The 22,461-nt window shown below is 40.3% G+C and overlaps 1 pseudogene; it reads right to left on the reverse strand.

Moving 5' to 3' along the window:
- Nucleotides 1–13,540: 13,540 nt before the first annotated feature.
- On the reverse strand, nucleotides 13,541–15,391 carry LOC149821133 (K(+) efflux antiporter 5 pseudogene; annotated as a pseudogene).
- Nucleotides 15,392–22,461: the final 7,070 nt, after the last annotated feature.

Here is a 22,461-nt window from a genome sequence, read left to right on the forward strand (position 1 = left end):
CAGGGTGATTTGACGGGAGTTGCATAGGTCTGTGCAGGGAGCTTTGTGGCACCCCAGAATTTCTACTTGGAAAATCCTTTGGATTTTTAGGAATTTTTTTTTTGAAAACCAGAGAGCACAAGTGCGGAAAACTAAAAGGGCAAGTGGAAACTCTGGGCGAGCTACAGAGAACAACAATAAGGAAACATCTGAAAGGAAACAACTTTTTATTAAATACATTTACAAGTGTACAAATCTCAATCCTTTATACAAAACCCAGAACTGCCAAAATCTTGCAAGCATCAGAAGTGTGGGTTCAGAGTCCGTTGCAGCACATCGAGTTCCATCACATGCCTAAGCAACCTGTATCCCCATAAAACGGGGTCAGTACTCTTTCGAGTTGGTGAGACAAACCAAACTCAAAACACCGTGTGAAAAATGAAGCAGAGCTATACAAGATAGTACATAACATGCTTGATAGCAGTAAGTGAACAATTATACCAAAAGCAAGTGTACAAAGCTGCACACAGATCTATAAGAGCGTGTAACTAACATGGATCAATGAATCAGGCAAGGCATGTGCAATTAACTACGACTATTCATATCCATTAACATAGCATGCATCAAGGAACATAAATAACCAATATCATGTAGGACCGGTAAGTACAGTAACTATCACAAGTGCTAAAAACAGGCAAGTGACCAAAGTAACAGAACACAAGTAACTAAAACAACAACTGAACTGTAACAAGTGCTGGAAATGAACAAGCAACTAGAGCAACCGTGCAACAAGTAACTAGAATAACAAACTGAACTGTAACAAGTGCTGGAAACGAACAAACAACTAGAGCAATCGTACAACGAGTAACTAAAACAGCCAATCGGAACGATAATGAGTACTAAGCAGCAAGCAACTATAGTAATAGCTGAAATAACTGTAAAGCAGGCGCACAAGGCCGTAACAAACTGTACCAAGTATTGAACAACAAGGCAACCAAAGTAACAACTGAACAAGAACGACAACTGAAGTACAGACTACAGAACAAGTAAAGTACAACTACAGTAAGTCAGCTGATTGGTTAGTCTTTAAGTTCTTCTGATTACTCCTTCGGGTACGCGAAGGAACCTCGCATTCTGTGAGACATGCACCCGACATCTGTTATTCACGTTCTAGTGTGGTAACCGGGGAAGCTACATACCGAGTTCAACCTCATGCGAGCAGCACACGACTAGGAGAAAATACTCGCACAGGTAAGGATTGCAATCCATACTACTGCAGTAGTGAGGTCCTAAAAAGGTAACCTCGACCTCCCTAACTCTGAGTGACTGGAGGCCAAAGAGCGCTACGGCTTCTGTCAAAACACGTGTCGTAGTAACGACAAGTCACTCAGGACTGTACCATCCACCCTCTTCCAAGGTGAACCATTTTGTGAATGGGGCGAAGCAGATTTATCTTTTTTAAGGCTCATGTTCAATCATACCTCACAACGAGGAATTTGCCTCATGGTCCCCACAAGGTACGCAAAACGAGGACTTGGCCTGCCCATTCACGTGCTCAGCCTCACGCGGCCAACAGAGCACACTGCTCGTGAAAGCAGTCACAACACCATATTATTATTTCTGTTTTAGGATATATCACACGAGAGTCCACACAACACAAGGGCCACTGCCCGAAGACTCTAACTGAGCCCATATCAAATCATATCATTATTCATACCCTATGGTGTTATCTTTTTATTTCATGAAGTAAGGGCACGTGGTGCACTTACCAATGCCTCAAGCAATGTACCTCCTCGGGGTACGCACTACTCAACAACTGTGTCAGGATGTGCCAAGTGCAAAGTGTAAGAATATCACAAGTTCTATCTTTTGCACAATTATAACCACAACGACATTGCATATATCATTTCTAAGAGACAGTTAAGTGTACAAGCAAACACACATTCATATGCATATGATATTTCATCAATATTCCATTACATAAAGCATTGTCTCTAAAACGTTAACATTGGCACTCGCATATCCACAAACCAGGCAAAACAACATGAGTGTGTACTGATCAATCAAGTGGGAGTATGCATCATAACTCAATACAATAATATGAACTAAGCGAGTAAACCTCACGTGCAAGTAGTCACGCATATGCTGACTATGACAAGTACACAATCAAGCTAATTCAACATTGCAGAGCAACTTGCCTCATGATGAGACAGTTAGAAACATGCGGCCACAGTAAAACCGCTCTCGAACAAATCAAGACAACATACAAAGCATGTATCTTTAATATAAGCGAGCTCATCTCGCAAAGTGGGTCTACAGCCCGAAAATGACATGCTAAGGAGATCTACGATAAGAATACACATAGTATTGTCGTACAACACTCGCATCTTGTGAATCTCGTATCTATACAACGAGGGACAAGTACCTCGAAAGGTGTGCAATAGCCGAGTGTCATGGACACATAAGAGGAGACACATTGTTTGAATCATCAAACCAAAGCCTCTGAATAATCTAATCTTGTGCAAGTCAATACGTACATGGTTACAGGGAATCGTATCACACACAAGCATTCATATGCTTTACATTTGGCGAACCACACATAACGGAGAGTGCTAACTCCAATGCATTAATCGTAACAATGCACACATAACAAAATACATATTTATCTGTTTACTATTGCCATCAAGGCGGCGACAAAGACAGTCGTTGTAAACAAGTAAAGTGGCAACTATGTCGTGCGATGGGGAAAGTACGGCTAGTCAACTAGCTATCTCGTACAAAGGACTACGAAACTACAAGAACGAAGCCCGAACACTTGCAGCACCGAAGCCACAGTAGCAACAACCCAATCTGGTTGTAACAAGGCCAAACTCTCACCTAAAACCCGCAACACCATCCAGCTAGAAGGCAACCCAAGTACTGTAGTTGCACAACTCGGGGACAAAGTCTCCAACACTATAAAAGTGATATCGCCATGCGAGTCCAAGTGGCCCGCTGTTCTGGATAATGGTACAGACCTAGGTAGCAGGATCATCGGGTTGTGAGTCGTAGGTATGTATGCAGCCCCATAGACTGGAGTCCGGAGCTCTCTGACAAAATTGGAGAGTGAGACAATAAGGAAGGAAGAATCCAACAGCTATGTTGGAACAACTCTCAAAGAGGTCAACAACCTTACCAACCACATCGATGTACAAGGCACTAAGCGGTCACATACATGCCTGGTTTGGGCTAGGCTGCCGAGCTACGACAGCTCCCACGACGAGGTGAAAGCAAACCAGTTGCTACAAGGTTCCAACTGAAGAAAGGGACAGAGGGGGGGACAACGAACTGCACTGTCCCGCAACCCACACACTACTGGGACTGAATCCTCTGGACCCAATGGGTTTGTTCTAGAAAGAACCACCAAGGATAGTTATGGCGACGAGGAGAGGTATGCAATATGTAAAGATACACATGTAATATCGTGCAGTGTGTAAAGATACACATGGATACGTATGTGCACCATGTCACCAGTGCGAGAACTAGTCAAGTGACAATGCTAACCATTGCACGCTATGATGAGATAGTTAGAGACATCTGTCAGGGTAAGATGTGACTCACAAGCTGTGCCGAGGTTCTTAACCCATGCCTCACGACTACAAGCGAGCTCGTCTCGCTACGTGGGGCCATTTCCCACAACAGGACTCGCCGAGGAGTTCTAACAGTCGCATAAGTCTCATGAGACCGCAACTATACATAAGGGTGCCTCAAGAATCCCTACGTACTTAGGGAAAAGCTTATAACTTGTCAATGCAAGGGTACAACCAGAAATTATCGATGTAAGCCTACAGTTGCATCCACTAGTACGTGCTAAAGTGTGTACAACTATGTGACATTATTAAGATACATTTAAATCATTGGGTTATGAAGTGCCAAGGTGTCAAACACATATGATACGAGTGGTGCCATCCTTGAAATAATTGATTCGACAGACGACATACATTCTCAATCCCACAAACACCTTATATATAGCGAGGCATAAACCAAGACATCGTTTGTGAGCACTTCCTGCTCTATGCAAAGACGATCACACCCACAACGAGGGTGAAGCAATACTACGACAATTACCATTTATTATGTATACATAACTACGCATGCATACCTATATCCATGTATTTTGCATTGAGAAACGACCACACACACACATCGCACAAGTTGTAATTAATCCACGTACCTATGGACTCGTTGGGATATCAGATCCCGCACCAACACGCTTGCAGCCCCTTTGGCTACGCCTCGGGGGTTCGCTATCAAGGCTTGAAAGTACGATGATAAGATGGAAAAATGCCTATAATGTAGCTGCTGTGACTACCGGCCGCCCGCTGCCATGTGGCACTAAGCACACACGCTTCGTTTCAATTCAGGCAAAGCTGCAGAACCGAGAGGAGGACTGCATAACATGCTGTCACAAGACATCTAAATGACTTATGTCAAGGCCGGAACAAGAAGGACCTAGTGTGTCGGGTTCGGGAAAGGAGTCCGCACACGCGTACTTACCAGCTGCAGTTACAAAAGGGACAAGCCCAGGTCTGGACCGACTGGTCCAGACCCACATGCGGGCTGTTCTAAATAGGTGCAGGGTCTGAGCCAATATCCAGACCCGAACCATGGCACTGCTGCCACCAAAACAATAGGGGCGCAGGCCCTCGGCCTGCACCCAGCTGCGCCTACTCACTGCAGCCAGGTTGCGGCAAAATCGAACAACTACCAGCTCTTAGCTGGGCACCAAACAAAAAGGGTCCTGAACCAAAACTGGGTTCGGTTAGGGACCTCTAACATGTCTGGACTGAACCCAGTCCAGGCCATGCTAGACCAGCGCTAACGCACCAACCACTCGCATTGGGTGTTGGCACCAAGGCGCCAAAACTAAAAAGGAGAAAGAGGGGCAAACGCCCCAACCAAACCTGTATGGGCCGACCTTTGACAGGTCTGGACCATTTCGGTCCAGGCCATGTCAGGCCAACAGCGAACCGACCCACACCCACTTGGTTAGGTGGGTTCAGCCAGGGTTCACGCCACGCCACAAGGAAAAAAGAAGAGGATTGTGGCCCGGCTGGAACGGTCTGGTCACTGACTGCTGGACTCGTCCAGCAGCCCGGACAAATTCCCACGTACAGAAAAAGAAAGTTAAAAGAACATGGACCGAGCAGAAAATGGAACCATGAAAGGCCGTGGCCTTCATGGCCAGCCAACTCAAAGCACAAGGCCAAAACCAAAGGGGAAAACAGACCTCTCAAGCGTGGCTCAACTTGCTTGACTTAAACCAGCAGCACCCAACAAGGGTGAACTCGGATAGGGAGTTTGCTGGGCTTAGGCCGAAGCGACGCCTCCTTGCCAACCTAACAAGGCTTGGAAGAATCTTGGCTGCTGCGAAACAGCCCAAACGAACAAGAAGAAAAACACAAACTTATAAAATGGCTTCCAGCCATTGTGCAACCGAAAACCTCCGCTATGCATGCTGATATACACTTCAAATCTAAGACTGAAATAAGAATATGTGATGTAGCTTACAGGTAATATGAGAGCACAACGACTTACTCAAACGAAAAACCCCCAAATCTGAAATAAAATGGAAGTAATGGTAGTTCATGAATCATGCATGAACACGTAAGTCATGTACGGTAGGAACCCATAAAACCGAAACACAATATGTGATAGCAGCTCATACGAAATACAAGAACATGTTGTATTTGTTGAAAAGACAAAATCCATGATTTATGCATGCAAGGAAGGCTCACGAAGATGCCAAAAACATATAGAACATGTTCAAGACAAAACCCATAACGGTAAATGAAAAGAGGGCTTACATAACACAATGAAGAACATGCACTCATGCTAGTCGAATCCGCACGCTCAATATATGCTAACATACCCATTTAAAATCCATAAATCTGAACTAAAACATGCTTTAATAGCTCACGAAAGGTGTACGAACAAGTATGCACTTGTTCATCCGGAAACCACACAATGGATGAGAGGGAGTGACGTCTCACCTACGAGGCTTTAGTGGAGCTGGAGGTAAAGGGGTTCACGGCTGGAGCTGGGAGCAGCAACAAGATTCACTCACACCCTCACAAGCTCTCTCACACACGGTTTAAAGAAGGGAAGGAAGGGGAGGAGGAGAAAGAAGCTTCTCAAGAAAATCGACTAGGGGTCCCTCTTTCTCTCTCTTCACAACACTAAATAGGTTAGGGTTTATGGAGTGGACGGCTGGGATTAACCCAGCTAGGATGGAGGGCTTGGGGTGCTCCACGCCCCCTCCTAGGAGTCCACGCCCAATGCATGGTGTGCTTTCAAAAACTTTTGAAAAGGTTTTAAATTATGCCATTGAAAGGGTTTTAGAAAAACCTTTAAAACTTGAGGAAATAACATGGGCTGCCCCTTGGCTATGCCCAGTCGCTTTTCAGCATTTGAATTAATTTGAAAATGTTACAAAACTACCATGGGGCACCAGCCCCATGCTCCTTTTCTAAAAAGTCACCCCTCATGATGCTTCATGATGGGGTTTTTTGAAAAGACCAAGGGCCAATAGTGGCCTCCTTTTCAAAATCCATGCAAAAGTTTTCAAAAGTGCCACCCAGCTGGTCAAACCTTGACCAGCTGGTCAACCAAGACTAAGGATGTCCACTAGGGAGGGCGCCCAATGGATTTGGGTCCTCACCTAGTTGATCCGCTCTAAACCCAAAATCGCTATTTGGTATATTTCAAAACCACGCTTAATTAAAGCACTAAAATATTAGATAAATCCCAATAAATCATTTAGTGCTCTAAATAACCTCAATTAATATGAAATGGTCAAGGCCTTTTAATAAAATTACCTTCTGTTTGCGAGAATTAAGTGTATTATGATTTCGGGTCCAAAAATCGTAATTCACATGCATTGACGAGGTTTTTACGTCGTATGGATCCCAAATTCGGGAACAAACTATAAAAACACATTATAAATTAACCCTTACATTTTCAAAGATGAATTCGTTCAGAATTAAACACTTCTTACTTACATAATATATTTACGCGATTTCTGGGTCGCGCGTACAAAGCCAAAACACAGGGCACAATCAAAATATACTTAATTATGCGATATAACCTCGTAATCATGCGAAAACACACATTAACACTAAGTAAGTAGTAAACTCCTCAAAAATATTCACGGACCTTACAAGCTTGCACAGGAACGACGTCAGGGGCAGCGACCCAGTAGGGCGGTGGTGCGTGAGAAACATAGCATGGATTGGCAGGGTACTTAAGGTGCACTGTGATGGAGATGGAGTGGTGTGATGGGCTGAAGCTAACCGGTCGGGCGAAGAACCATGTCACTCGACCATATCCTAGGGCAGGTGCCGACTGGGTTTATAGAACAGTGAAGAAGAGAGCAAAGCGGGGCAGAGAAGAGAGAGAGAGAGAGAGAGAGGAAAACATACTTAATTCATTCATTCCATGAAAAATCACTACACAAGGGGGCTTTATAGACCCTGCATTGGAGTGGTCCCCACAGGCGGGGTGCACCTAACAAGCATGTGGCAGATTGTGCGCCAGGTTGGCCACGACCTCTGTGACGCGCCTGGCGCAGGGTGGTGGTTGTACCAATGGTTGGGTGTGGCCTTCTGCCACACTTAGAAGCTTCCAAAGTATCACAAGGACGGGCGTGGCCTCCTGCCATGTCAAGAACCAGTTCAGCATTGCGTGGGCCTGTAACAACCCACCATGCTTCCGCCTTGTGCTTGCCCTCAAGACAAGAATCCATGATAGTCCCTCCGGAGCTCATCCTCTCAAATCCAACTTGCCGTCTTGGTGCCTTCATTGTCTCATTCAAACAAGTGCTTCTTTACCAAGATTCTTTCTTCGCGTCATAGCCATTTAGTTTTCAGGATCTTTGTGGGTATTGGGGTGTCATCCTCTAGTGGAACCTCGATGGCTGATGGTGGTGTTCCGAAAAACGGCTTCAACCTTAAGACAAAAAACTGGGTGGATCTTGACCCCTTGAGGCAACTCAAGGAGGTTGACCACCTTTCCAATTCGCTTTCCAATACAAAACGATTCGTAATAACTTGGAAGCAACTTAGTGTAGGGTTGCTTGAAAAGTGTTTTCGGTCCTTTTTGAACTTGCTTCAGCCATACCTATTCACCTTCCTTGAAGTTTTGATCGGGCCATCCCTTATCGTAGATGTGTTTCATCTGCTGTTGTGTTTGGGCGATCTTGGCCTTGAGGAGGGCTCGGACTTTGTCACAGGTACAAAGCTCTTGATCTACTTCCAATGAGTGGGCGCTCCCATGCTCGTAAGAGATGATGGAGCATGGGGGGTACTCATACAAGGCTTCAAATGGTGTGATGCCGATGGAGGACTGGAAGCTGGTGTTGTATGCATATTCGGCTCACATGAGATAGTCGGCCTATTGTGAGGGCCGATCACTGGTAAAACACCGTAGATAAGTTGTAAGGATACAATTTACCACTTTTGTTTGTCCATCAGTTTGAGAATGATTGGCAGTGCTAAACCTTGAGCCGAGTCCCATTCCTCTGAAAGTATTCTTCCCATAACTTATTCAGGAAGAGCGGATCACGATCACTCACTATGCTTTTGGGTAGGCCATGTAGTTTGACTACGCCTTCTAAGAACACATCCAACACTTTGTGAGTGGTGTAACTTTTGGGGAGGGCCACAAAGTACACGTATTTAGTAAATCGATCTACTATGACAAAGATTGACTCATTTTTGGATGGTGGTAGAGCTTCAATAAAATCCATCAATATATCTTGCCATGCCCCCTCTAGGGTGGGCAAGGGTTGCAGCCACCCTGGGGGTTTGATCCACTCATATATGTTGGCTTGGCAAACAGGGCACTCCCTTACATGGGACTGGATCTCTCTTTTCATCCCCTTTAAGAAGAACAATTTTTTGAGTTTTTGAAAAGTTTTTGACCCCGCCCCCCCCCCCCCCGTGACCTGCTTGGAGAGTGTCGTGACACTCTCTGATGAGCTCCTTGGTAAGTTCATTACTGCTCGAGAAGTGAATTCTTCCCTTATAGTAAAGAATACCCCCTTTCACTTGGTAGTGGGGGTGTTCTTTGAGGTCTTCTTGAACCTCTTTGATTTTCGCTTGAGTTTCTCTATCTTCCTCTTGGGACTCACAAATTTTCCTCTTAACATCACAAGTAAAAGTGATGAGTGTGTGAAATCCTCGTGAATCTTCAAACTTTCGGTAAGGAGCATCTGTTGCCTTGTTTTTCAGTCCCTTCTTGTACTCTATGTCGAAGTCATATCCCAAGATTTTTGCTATCTACTTTTGCTGATTTGGGGTGATGATTCTTTGTCCTAGAACAAACTTAAGGCTCCTGTGGTCTGTCCGCACAAGAAACCTCATTCCCAGGAGGTAGAGTCTTCATTTATCAATCGCCAACACGATGGTGAGCATCTCTTTATCATATGTGGATAGAACCTTGCTTCAGTTTGGAATGGACTTGCTTGAAAATGCTATAGGGTGGCCTTCTTGAGATAGAACCGCCCCTATCCCGGTGTCCCATGTGTTTGTTTCTACCATAAATGGCTTGGAGAAATATGGTATCATGAGGATCGATGCGTGTGTCATTGCCACTTTCAACTGCTCGAACGCCTCTGTGCTTTTATCCACCCATCAGAAGTTGTCTTTCTTGAGGTGGCTGGTAAGGGGTTGAGCAAGCTGACCATAACCCCTTACGAACCGCCTATAGTAACCTGTTAATCCGAGAAAGCCGTGGAGCCCCCGAATGGTGTACGGGAGGGGCCAATCCACCATGGCTTGGATCTTCTCTGGGTCAGCTCGAATTCCATGGTCGGTCACAATAGACCCCAAGTAGCTAACTTCTTGTTGGCCGAACAAACATTTGGACATTTTACATGCAAGCAATTGCTCCTTAGTATGCCCAATACCTCCTTTACATGTTCCAAGTGTCCTTCCCATGACTTACTGTGGACCAGTATGTCATCGAAGAACACTAGTACATACTTCCTTAGGGATTCTTAAAATATGTCATTCATTATGCCTTGGAATGTAGCCAGAGCGTTGGTGAGTTCAAACGGCATGACCAGAAATTCATAGTGCCCTTCGTGAGTTCAAAATGTAGTCTTAGGAACATCTTCTTCATTCATGCACTCTTGATGATAGCCGGACCTTAGGTCCAACTTTGTAAATAACATAGTGTCGTGGAGTTCATCCAGCAACTCCTCAATGACAGGAATAAGAAACTTATCCTTAATGGTGATATCATTTAGAGCGCGATAGTCCATGTAAAATCGTCATCCCCCTTCTTTCTTCTTTACTAAGAGCACCGAGGAGGAGTAGGGGCTCGTGCTTGGTCGAATGATCTTCTAATCTACCATTTCTTGCACCAATCTCTCTATTTTTCCCTTCTGTGAATGGGCATACCGATAAGGTCTTACCAATATGGCTTTGCCTTCTGGCTTTAGAAAGATCCGATGATATTAGGAACTTGCATGGGATAACCCATGAGGTTCTTCAAACACATCTGCGAAGTGTTTCAATACCTTCGCTAACTCTAGCGAGACTGCTTGGGTGGAGTTCTCCTCCTTGGTCGTGTTCATGGCCTAGGCAGTGAGAAGATAGGCAATATCGAACCAAGGGTCGAATTCATGCCTTTTGCTTTGCTGAAATATTATCTAAGAATTTATTCTAAGTCTAAATGCACAAAGAATCATGCTTGTGCAATGCAAAGATGTATGCTCTTTTTGAAAATAATTTGGAAATCTCCAAGTATTTCTGAAATGAATCTGATAAATAAAGAAATGGTTTCTAACTTAGAACTTAAGACCTAAAGTTCTGAGTTTTTGGAATAATCATAGCTTGGGAAAATAAATCTGGACTTTTGAAAGGAATGATTTTGAAGTTGAGATAAATGGAGAAGAAAGGAAATTTCAAAGTCATAAATGGACTTTGAATCAGAATGGAGATGAAATGGAAGTGGATTCTAATTTTGAAGTTTTGAAATCAAAATGAAATGTGGGAAATCCAAATGGAATTTGAGAAATGGGATTGATTTGGAATTCAAGATGGAATTTGAATCCAAAGTCTGGATTCTAAATAGAGTTCAAAATTGAATTTTGGATTTAGAACCCGAAAATAGGAATTGGATTTGAAATTTGAGATGAAAATGGATTTGAATTCTGAATTTTAAATGGAATTAGATCCGAAATTTGGAATCCAAGATGGAATTTGGATCTGAAGTCTGAGATCCAAGGTGGAATTAGACCCGAAATGTGAAGTGGAATTTTGGATCTGAAATCTGAGATCCTAAGTGGAGTTGGATTTTGGATTCTAAAATGGAATGGGATCTGAAGTCTGAGATCCAAAGTAGAAGTGAGTTCTGAATCCTAAAATGGATTTGGATCTGAAGTTCGAGATCCAAAGTAGAGATTGTACTTGGAAATCTGGATCCAAGTTGGGATTAGGATTTAACTTTGGATTTGGATTCTGAAAAATCCAAATAGGACCTTTAAAGATGGATCTGGGTTTTGAAAATCCAGATTGAATTTAAAACTTTAGGAGGATTTAGATTTTAAGATTCAGAATTCAATCTCAACTTTGATTTTGAAATTTGAAGAAAACTTGATTTTGAATCAGAAGATAAATCAGAAACTTCAAAGTTTAAATTGAACTTTGAAATTGAATTTTGAATTTTGAATTGGAATTTTGGAATTTGAATATAAAATGGTTTTGAAATTTCAAAGTCAAATTGGACTTTGAAATTGAGGTAGAATTGGAATTTGAAATAGAAAAGATGTTCAAAATTACTTGGGTTTTTGAAAAAGAATTTTGAAAATATGATACAATTCTATCCTAAACGATGAATGAATTTGAATGATTTTGAAATACGACTTTGAAGAGCTATTTCATTCTTTAAGTGAATTAAGAATGAGGTTAAAGATGTAATATATCCCTGACTATGGTCATTGAATATATTATATAATAACCACATTTAAATTCAAATAAAGAATAAAATACATTTTTTGGTGCTTTTATAAAATTTAAAATGAAATTAACTCTCAATATACCCTGACTATGGCCATTGGTATATGTATTGAATTAATTTTAAATTAAATTCTGATAAAAGAGGAAAATATTTAAAGAAAATATGATGATTTTTGAAAAGGATTCTGTGTGGATCCAGTGCTATTTTATAAAAGATAAAAATACTAAATCTTATTTACATCCTGACTATGGCCATTGATGTAAATCATCAATTTAGGATTAATTACCTCTTACGAAATGGTGCACGTGCCATTCGTGTTGCCGCTTGTGAGATTTTGAGAAATAAAGGCAAAAATGCATGAAAACAAGCAATTCATGATGTTTACAATGCTCATTCATTCTATCTAAAACAGGAAATGTAAATTCTCATTTAAGATCTAACTATTACAATACATGAAATTGAATTTGCAGCTCCAAATAATGACCTTTTCCACATATTTCCCTGCAAAACACTTGATTAGTGTGAAAAGAGAGGAAAAATTGCACATATCATATAAATGTTAATGGTGAAAGAATGCTCACATGCCAAGGTATTTAAGATCTAACAGTGTGGAAAAATGATATATATATATATATATATATATATATATATATATATATATATATATATATATATATATAAGTGGAATGGTATGCAGTAGATGGGCTGAAGGTAGTTGTTTTATATAGATATCAGCTTATGATCAGAACTCTGGATTTTCTTCTTGCTGTTTTGCAAGCATTACATTCAGATTGTCCCTGAATAGTCACATGGAAATGGTTCTCAGCTAAAAATAGTTGTTTATTGTAGGAAATTTAACCATTTTGTTTTTAACAGATTATGGGTAGGGGCATGGCTGAAATGGTAGAACATGCAGAGGGAATGACATGCAGCAGGTGTGTGGACTGATATACAATAGAAGATGCTGAATGTGAAGGGGCTGTATAGGTGCAACAATGCTAACAGTGAGCTATACATAAGTGGAGGCTGGATACAAGGTATGAGGGGTTTGGTGATGTAGCTAACGCATCAGATAGTAATGTGGGTATGTAGAAAATGTATATTTAATGGAATGCAGCATACTATGGATGACAACAAAAAAAAAATTCTGAATCAAAGAGAAATGCAGGAAACAATCATGAATTTTATGAACTACTATTACAATCACATTGAATTCCTGTAAAGATGTGAACATAAGCATGATAACTTACCCTGATTCCTCATGATCAGATTTTACTCTGATGCGAGGGTGGCTTGGTCTTAATCTTCACTCAATATCGGCCATCAATTTTAGTAACAGTTGGAACAAATCGGCTTGGTATGGTGGGATGGCTGATAAGCGTTACATAGTACAACAAATGTGTTGAGTGTAGTGAGGTGCAGAGGTGACTGAAGGGATGTAATGTGCAGGGTGTGTGGTTATGGTGATGACAAGGGATGAAGCCTGCTGATATGGTATTGGATGCCTTATAAGTATAGATAAAATATGTGTAGCAGGGTGGGTACAACAGGGAATGAATTAGGCGTGGTGAATGATAGTAGAGCAATGACAAAAGGCGACGTACGATGGATGCCAATACATGAGCACTCCCAGGTGCATCCATGCGGGAATCAGTTTGAACATGAAAGGAGTTGTTACCAAGCTAAGGGTTGTAGTTTCCAAAAGAAGAAGATACATCTTTCCCTCAATAAGATGAAGATTTGAGGCACAACTTAAAAGGACAAAAGCAAATTCTCCAATGTTGTGCAAGAGAAATGCCTACCAGGAAAGAAAACCTCATTCCATAGCCAAAGGCCCTGGTCACCACACTAATCACTATTGTTCTTATTATAACAACCAGAATGACAGATGCAAGTAAAATGTCTCTACAGAAATTGGACATGTATAAGCATTCCAATGCTAGCAAGAAAAAGTGCCGCAGATAGGTTACGAATAGGCTACAAATAGGCTCCACCTGATCTAGTATATGCTGAGCAAAATCGGTGGTTGATATCATAACACCAGCAACAAATGACCCCAACCCAAGACTGAGGCCAAGTTTATCACTGCACCAAGCTAATAATAGGCAAAAAGCCACAGAAGCTAGTTGATAAAGCTCATTTGTCTGAGAAGACAACTGGCTCATCAACTTCAAGAAACGGAGAACAAATGATCAACACAATTTGGATGCAGCCGTCAAGAACACGGTCAACACAAGCAACCATTTTGCTATGGATTCAATCCCTTGAATAAGGCCACCATTGCCACCTAAAACTGGAAGCAAAGCAAATAACAGACCAACAACACAATTCTGGAAAATAAGTGTTTCGATTGTGACCTGGCCATGAACAACATTGGTACTATTACGCTCCACCAAAAACTTGAGCACCACAGCTGTTGATGACATGGACAGAAAAGCACCAACAAATATGCCCTCTGGCAACTTCGCACTGCATAGCATTGCAATCATGGTGCATAAGCACATAAAAATAACAATCTGAAGCAGACTAACAAATATTGCAACAGGCCCAACGACTTTTAACTTTGTCAAAGAAAACTCAAGGCCCAACGCGAATAAGAGAAAGACGACACCAAACTGGGCCACAGTTTCAACCTGGACTAGTTCACCAACAAAACTCAAGCTTCCAGGTCCAATGATAGGACATGCTAGGAGATAACCAGTTATCACAAATTGTCCCAAGTAGGCAAAGGTAATTCCACCAATCGTAGCAGAAACAATTACAACCACCAAGTCTGACATGAACCGCAGATCCACTCGAAGAATTGGATACTTTGACTTCTTGTTGGAAATAATAAAAACATTGTCCTTTTTATCAATTAAAGTGGGCATCTCATCCAAACCCTCATTTGCCAAGGCAAAAACATCTTGAATTTGGAATGACCTAGTGCCATTTGACTCCGAGGTATCATTTTCTTGCTCTTCTCTCCAATACAGCTTGCAACTCCATCCTTTTGATTAACTGGTTGTCTTTCATCTCAGGGTCACGTTACTGCTGGGATGCAGGGATGCCAAATAATTTGAAAATGATAAAAAAAACATGAGATGCAATGGAACCATCGATGTATAAGATCAACTAATAGCTAATGATGCAGGATGAAAGAAAATGTATAGTGCTGAATGAAATCAAGCCATGGATGATGCAAACTGAACAAAACTTACATGAACTGACATCACATAATTGCAAATATTAAGAGAAAAGAAAAAAAAGGGTTCAGAAATAGAAATTACAGGCTTACCTTTAACTAAGAAAAATAAAAAAGTGCTGGAATTTTGAATGAGATTAACTTGAATTCCACCTTTTCCTGGACACCCCTCTTCAGATTCATCTTCTGTAAGCCGACTCTCACATGGTTTTCCAGTTGAGTCATGCCGATATATCATAATACTATTGGTTTATTATAATTTCTGAAGAATAAGCACTTGGACTCCAAAGCTCATCTACAGGATTAAGCCTCAGAACTTCTGCATCTTTAATTCAGGGCCACCGATTCATCCCCTTTGTTCTTAATAAACCTTGTATTGTCATTTTGAACAGGGAGTTCTCCAGATGTTATTTTAATACCCCATAAGACATGTCAGATTTAATTCTGAAGCAAACTGCTTCTAACTGGAATCTCACTGAGCGTATCCAGCAATACAAGGGATGTAGGAGAACCTCATCACCATTCATGATGCAGAGCAGATCAGTGCGAAAATGGAATGAATGCCATACAAATCGTATGTTGGTAATATAATACGGAGCAGCTGAACATGATTCTTAAATGTAACAGTTCATTATAGCCGAGATCAGCATAAAACAGAAACGAATAATGATAAAAAAAAAATAAATAAAAATAAAAAAAATAAAAGAAAAAATGTTGGAACATAGTGGTTCCGTTGCTGTTGCACGGGACCATGTTGAAGGTGTTATGAGCAACTCAACACAATCCATAGTGCGTTAATGGAATACAACTGGGAGAATCAAAGTAAAAGGTGGACAACAGAAATGAGGAGGAAGGGCGGCGAAAGAAAAAAAAATCAGAAGAAATGAGGAAAAATGAATAACACCGAAGAAATGAGGAAGGGGATAAGTGTCTTACCTGATTTCTGCAGAGATTCCGAAGGAAGAAGGAGAAAAGTGATGCTCTGGCCTGCTGTTATTGCCAGTATTGGAAACCCGACTCAGCTGAAACGAGAGGATTTCCCGCAGATCGACTTCTTGAGTGATCCCCGAGTTAATGGAGCTTCGATTTGGGGAAAGAGTGAAAAGCCTCTGATATATAGCGGATGTGCTGAAACCTGGAGGTTGATATCAGAGAACGAGGGGAATGAAGAAGGATTTTGCTGCCAGGAGGATCGATTTCCTCCAGTGGGTTAAAAAGGGGTCAATAAAGAGGGAAATGGGAGGAATGTAAAGAAGAAGAAGCAGAAATGTAGTGGTGGGGTGAAGACGGATGAGTGAATGGGGCTTCCTGCGTGCCCTTTTAATGAGGAAGAGAAGGTTCGGGAGAAAATCTGTTGGGGATCAAGGGTAGAGGATGAAGAGGGTTTGGAGATGGAGGGAGATCGGGTGGTTAATGGGGAGAAGGTTGGAGAGAGGGTTTCGAGAGTGAGAGAGGGTTTTCTGAAAAACAAAGCTTATGCGTGAAGCTTTGGTTTATATTTTTTTTTCGATTTTCCAAAAAGAGGCTCCTTCAAAAGTTTTTCATAAAAAGTGTTTTTAAAATGATTTTTTTAGCAAAATTGACTTAAAAGGCTTAAACTCATTTGTTTTTCTCATAATTTCCCATTTTTTTTTTGGTTTTTGCGTTATCTTGCATTTTTTTGTATTTTTAGATAAAAAATCCTAAGATTTGCGAGAAAACAAAGATTAAAACTAATTTTTTGTGTTTTTGCAAAAATATTTACAAAAGGGAATTTTTCTGAGAGTTAAAAGCTATTTTGAGAAAATTTCTTCAGAAAATGGGTTCACATCCGGATTTTTGGAAATATTTGAAGTTTTTACAACCTCGAACTGGAAAATATAAGGTTGGGGATCCAACAGAGTGCTAGATGAACTGCCCGAGCCTTTCAGAACCATTTTTTTGGTATTTTTGTACTTTTAATTTGGAAATTGGTCAACGAGGCTCAAATTTGTATTTAAAACACCGGGTTCGGTTTCAAAACTAAGTTTAAAGTGGAATTTTGATCCCGAAAATCCGAAGATCAACTGAAAATTAGCTTTGATTTTCTCAGAAAATGGAACCAGGGGCAAAAAGGTTATTTTTACAAAACTTTTGAAAAATTTGGGGTGTTCACAGCGTTCTGACATTGGCGGCTAGCACCTCTATTCAAAATTCTTCACATAGCTCGTCTGTGTAGGAGCCCAATAGTGTCTCCCCGTCCATGTGCGGGAGCAATGTGCAAAGTTCCTCGAATTCATTTTGGTAATCTTCAAGGCGACGCTTTTGTCGTAAATTCTTTAAATCGACATGGTAGTTGATGAGGGACGTTGGACCAAAGCGCTCCATGACCCCGGTCATGAATTGGTCCTAGGTGGGTTTGCCTCGCACAATAACCATACACTAGTACCACCTGAGAGCGCTGCCCTCAATGCGAGCGACAACCTCGTCGGCCTTGGCGTCGAGGGGCGTGCTATGGCAAGTGAAGAAGTGTGCCACCTTATAGAGCCATTCACAGACATTTTCGCTAGAAAAAACAGAAATCTCAAATCTCACGTTGCGGCTAGGTCTGGTTTCATAGCCATAATAGTTACCACCTTGTGCATGCCTCGACGGCTCACCGAGGAGAGATTATGCTGCATTGTCCATCCTGTCGAACATACTGGCCTGGTCGGCGATGTCGGGTCCTGCTGCACCTTGGTTGCGGAGTGGGTTGGTGCAGCCACCGCCCGTGCCTTGCCCAGTCTGCACGGAGGTGCTTAATGCCTCAAGATGTTTTGTCAGCAAGGCTAGCGCCCGCTAAATACTTTAAAAATTCTCGGCATTGGCTCGTTGATCCTTCACCAACTCTACTTGGGTCAGCTCTGCTAGGGCCCAGGCCTGCTCACTGTGGTGGATGGAATCGTCTGCGCGTTCGTGCTCTCACGATGATTTGGAAACATCCATCAGAGTTGGTTCACTCTGATACCAATGTAATACAACCGACTATTCCGATTTGTCAAAAGCTTTGAACGAGGCCAACTTCCACTACAACAAACCAGCGGATTGGCGACGACCTAAATCCGTCACTAATCCACCGCTAATCCATCGCTAAACAGCTTAGCGACGGATTAGCGTCAAATATCTTCCATCATGAATTTTTCGATGCTAATAAGCAACGAAATATATCCGTCACCCATTCCGTCGCTAAGTAGCGACATACTGTATATGTCGCCAGTTCCATCGCTAAATTACGATGGAATAACGAATGATAAAATTCATCGCAAGGCCGTCGTCACTACACAACGACTTCAGTTTGGCGATGGATTTATAGTCGTCGTTAATCCGTCGCTAAATTCAACGTACATAGTGATTAGCGACGGATATATCCGTCGCTAATCCATCGCAAACAAGGAAAAAATAAAAAAAAATATTTGAAAATTAAATATCGAGAAAAAAATTCTTGTGCTACAATTTATATTTTCTGTGAATAAAAAACAAAGTACACATAAAAATACATATAAAAGGAAAGTAAAATAATTAATTGTTCCACTTTAAAATTCACAAGTTTTAATTATTTACAATTCAACATTTATATTTTCGAAAAAAAAAAGTAGAACAAATTCAACACATTAATCTAATCATCACCAAGATTTTGTGCGTCTTCTTGTTCATTGCCTTGATCTATCCCTTCAGCTCCACTACGTTGATTATCGCCAGCAACCTACACAAGAAAAGAAAGGTCAGTATTGATAAACAAAATATATTGAAATAAATTATACACTATATATGATTCTATCATGAATGATATGTGTTCTAAGGCAGTAAAAAAAACTCTATATGTCATTCTATCATGCTCATATATGTTCTAAGGCAGACAAAAAACTATACATGTGATTATATCATGCTCATATGTGTTCTAAGGCAGTCAGAAAAACTCTATATGTGATTCTACCATGCTCATATGTGCTCTAAGGGAGGCAAAAAGTTATATATGTGATTCTATCATGCTCATATGTGTTCTAAGGCAGTCAAAAAACTGAATATGTTATTATATCATGCTTATATGTGTTCTAAGGCAGTAAAAAAAACTTTATATGTGATTCTATCATACTCATATGTGCTCTAAGGCAGGCAAAAAACTTTCTAAGGCAAGGAAAAAACTTTATATGTGATTCTATCATGCTTATATGTGTTCTAAGGCAGGCAAAAAACTGTATATGTGATTATATCATGCTCACATGTGTTCTAAAGCAGTAAAAAAATTTGTATATGTGATTCTACCATACTCATATACGCTCTGAGGCAGTCAAAAAACTGTATATGTGATCCTATCATGCTCATATGTGTTTTAAGGTAGGCAAAAAACTGAATATGTGTTTATATCATGCTCATATGTGTTCTAAGGCAGTCAAAAAAACTTTATATGTGATTCTATCATGCTCATATGTGCTCAAAGGCAGGCAAAAAACTTTATATGTGATTCTATCATGCTCATATGTGTTCTAAGGCAGGCAAAAAACTATATATGTGATTATATCATGCTCATATGTGTTCTAAGGCAGTCAAAAAAACTGTGTTCTAAGACAGTAAAAAAATTGTATATGTGATTCAATCATGCTCATATGTATTCTAAAGGTAGTAAAAAAACTTATATGTGATTCTATCATGCTCATATGCATTCAAAGGCAGTAAAAAAACTGTATATGTGATTCTATCGTGCTCATATGTGTTCAAAGGCAGTAAAAATATTATACTGAAATATTATATAAAAGGTCAGTATTGATAAACAAAATATACTGAAATAAATTATATCCAATGCACCTAAGTTAAGGTAATCAAAGTTATATGAAATCTAACGACATGCAATATATCGTATGAAACTTTCATACCTGAGAAGCACCTGCAATCGAAGTTCTCCTGTTCAGCAAAAAACTGTTTAACTCAGCTTGAAGAACGTCGGTGATGGTTTCATGGAAGCAGTCATGCATTGTGTCCTTAACGATCTGACGTACATCATCACCGAAAAAAATAGGATACTTGGAGCTGATGTCGACGAGAGAAGTCTGTGAGCCGTGACTAGAGGAAGCAACGACAAATGAGGTATTCATATTACTCCCAAACCCGAACACACGACCCTTTTTGGGTTCACCTGCTGCAGTCACCCATGCTGTAGGATCAAATGATGGATGTCGAGTAGAGTCATCGCCATATCGCTCTACCATCTGTTGCTTATATGCCTCCTACAAAATAATGTTTATAGTATGCATTAATAATTAAGAATTATAATGTTTATGATAACTTGCATATTACAATGATTATTAATAGAATAAATACATACCGTTGTCGTTCTCGCCTTCTCTGATATGAAGTCTCCCGTGGTCTTTCGTTTATGTGTTTCAATAAACACATCCTTGTATGGTACAATGCCTCCTTTTTCTGCTTTCTACGAAGTTAAATGATAAAAGATTTAGTTAACAGGTTTGCAACAATACTTATAAAATTGACAATATATATATTGATGAGTTACCATTTTCTTCAGGTGGCTCCCAAAAGTCTTAGATCCACCTGTGTGTAGATGGACTTTGGGCATTTTCGCTCGATTTTGTGCAGCCTTCGCAGAGCGATTTTGAAATGCATCCCCCGTCCACTTGTCGCACATTCCCTCCCAATAATCTCTCCTTATAGTAATAGGGTCATGGCTCTTCTACTGTAGTGGATCATTTATTCCGCCAGATGCTTTTTTTGCTGCAGTCTTTATATTGTGCAGCATGTCTGCAAATCGATTGACAGCCACCCTCTGCCACACCTTCCTTGCATTATGTTCCTCCATCGTAGTCGCGAAGCGATTCGAAACCCATATATATTTTCAGAAAGTCAGTAGACATGACTATAACAAAAAATTAAATATGAAACACATTAACTATGACAAACAACTATATACCGTGAATGAAGACCACAATCTGTCTATCACTTCTTTTGGATACTCTTTTCATTGAGCGACCGGTCCTGGTAGATATTGAAGAAGTGAATTCTTAATCTCGCGTACTACTTCTTGTGGCTCAAACCTTGTGCTGCACATGAATCGGTACACAGTAAATATCAATATAAAATATTTATAAGATATGCAATAAGTGAAAACGAAATACTTACTGTCGATTATCGATATACACTATTCAAATGAGTCTTCTTGTGCCAGACTAAGAAGACTCTGCATCATGTGTTGGCTCCTGACTTGTATGATCAACTGGTGTAGGTGGGTCATGTACAGACGAAACATCATCTGTAAAAAAATACGTTAGAAATTCTCAGAATGTGCATTTCAATTAATCAAGCATCCAATTAGTTAAATGATATACATATCACAGAAGCCTGTGAAGATGAAGGTTGGGCCTGGCTACTACTGGATGAACGACCACTGTAAGCTCCACGAACCATATTCTAACAAATAAAAAATGTCATACAATACATTCAAATTGTTTCAAATCATTCACATCAATGCAATACATTTCAATACATTCAAATAATTCAAATCAAGTATTGCAATACATTCAAATTATTGGAATACCTGCAAATCATTCACATCAATGCAATACATTTCAATACATTCAAATAATTCAAATCAAGTATTGCAATATATTCAAATCATTCAAATCATTGGAATACCTGCAAATCATTCACATCATTGCAATACATTCAAATCATTCACATTAAATATTGCAATACATTCAAATCATTCACATCAAGTATTACAATATATTCAAATAATTCAAATCATTGGAATACCTGTAAATCATTCACATCATTTCAATACATTCAAATCATTCACATTAAGTATTGCAATACATTCAAATCATTCGTATCAAGTATTACAATACATTCAAATAATTCAAATCATTCACATCAAGTATTGCAATACATTCAAATAGAGGTTTGTATTACAAGATTTTTCTCACTAGCTTAAGAATTCTTCCTCATCTCTTGTTTGACTTTCATATTCTTCATCATCTTCTTCTTCTTCATTGTTTGCCCATCCACATGGTATATCATCTAGATCACATTCTTCTATGAATGTTTCATCGACCAATGGCGATATGACATGCATATCATGCGCAACATCGTGACCATAAGAGAAGTCATAGATATCATCTAATTGATAGTAATCACTCTCATCAGTTAACTTATCTTCTTGTAACTGATCATACTCAGGGTATAATTTGGACTTCACCTTGCAAACTGCCCACCATTCATTTCTATCTGACTTTTTTGTACTCGGATATCAAGTATAATAAACTTGTTGAGCTTGTGAGGCTAATATG

Source organism: Nuphar pumila, chromosome 12 (genome assembly GCF_984573655.1).
Source record: "Nuphar pumila chromosome 12, dmNupPumi1.hap1.1, whole genome shotgun sequence".
NCBI classification, from domain to species: domain Eukaryota; kingdom Viridiplantae; phylum Streptophyta; class Magnoliopsida; order Nymphaeales; family Nymphaeaceae; genus Nuphar; species Nuphar pumila.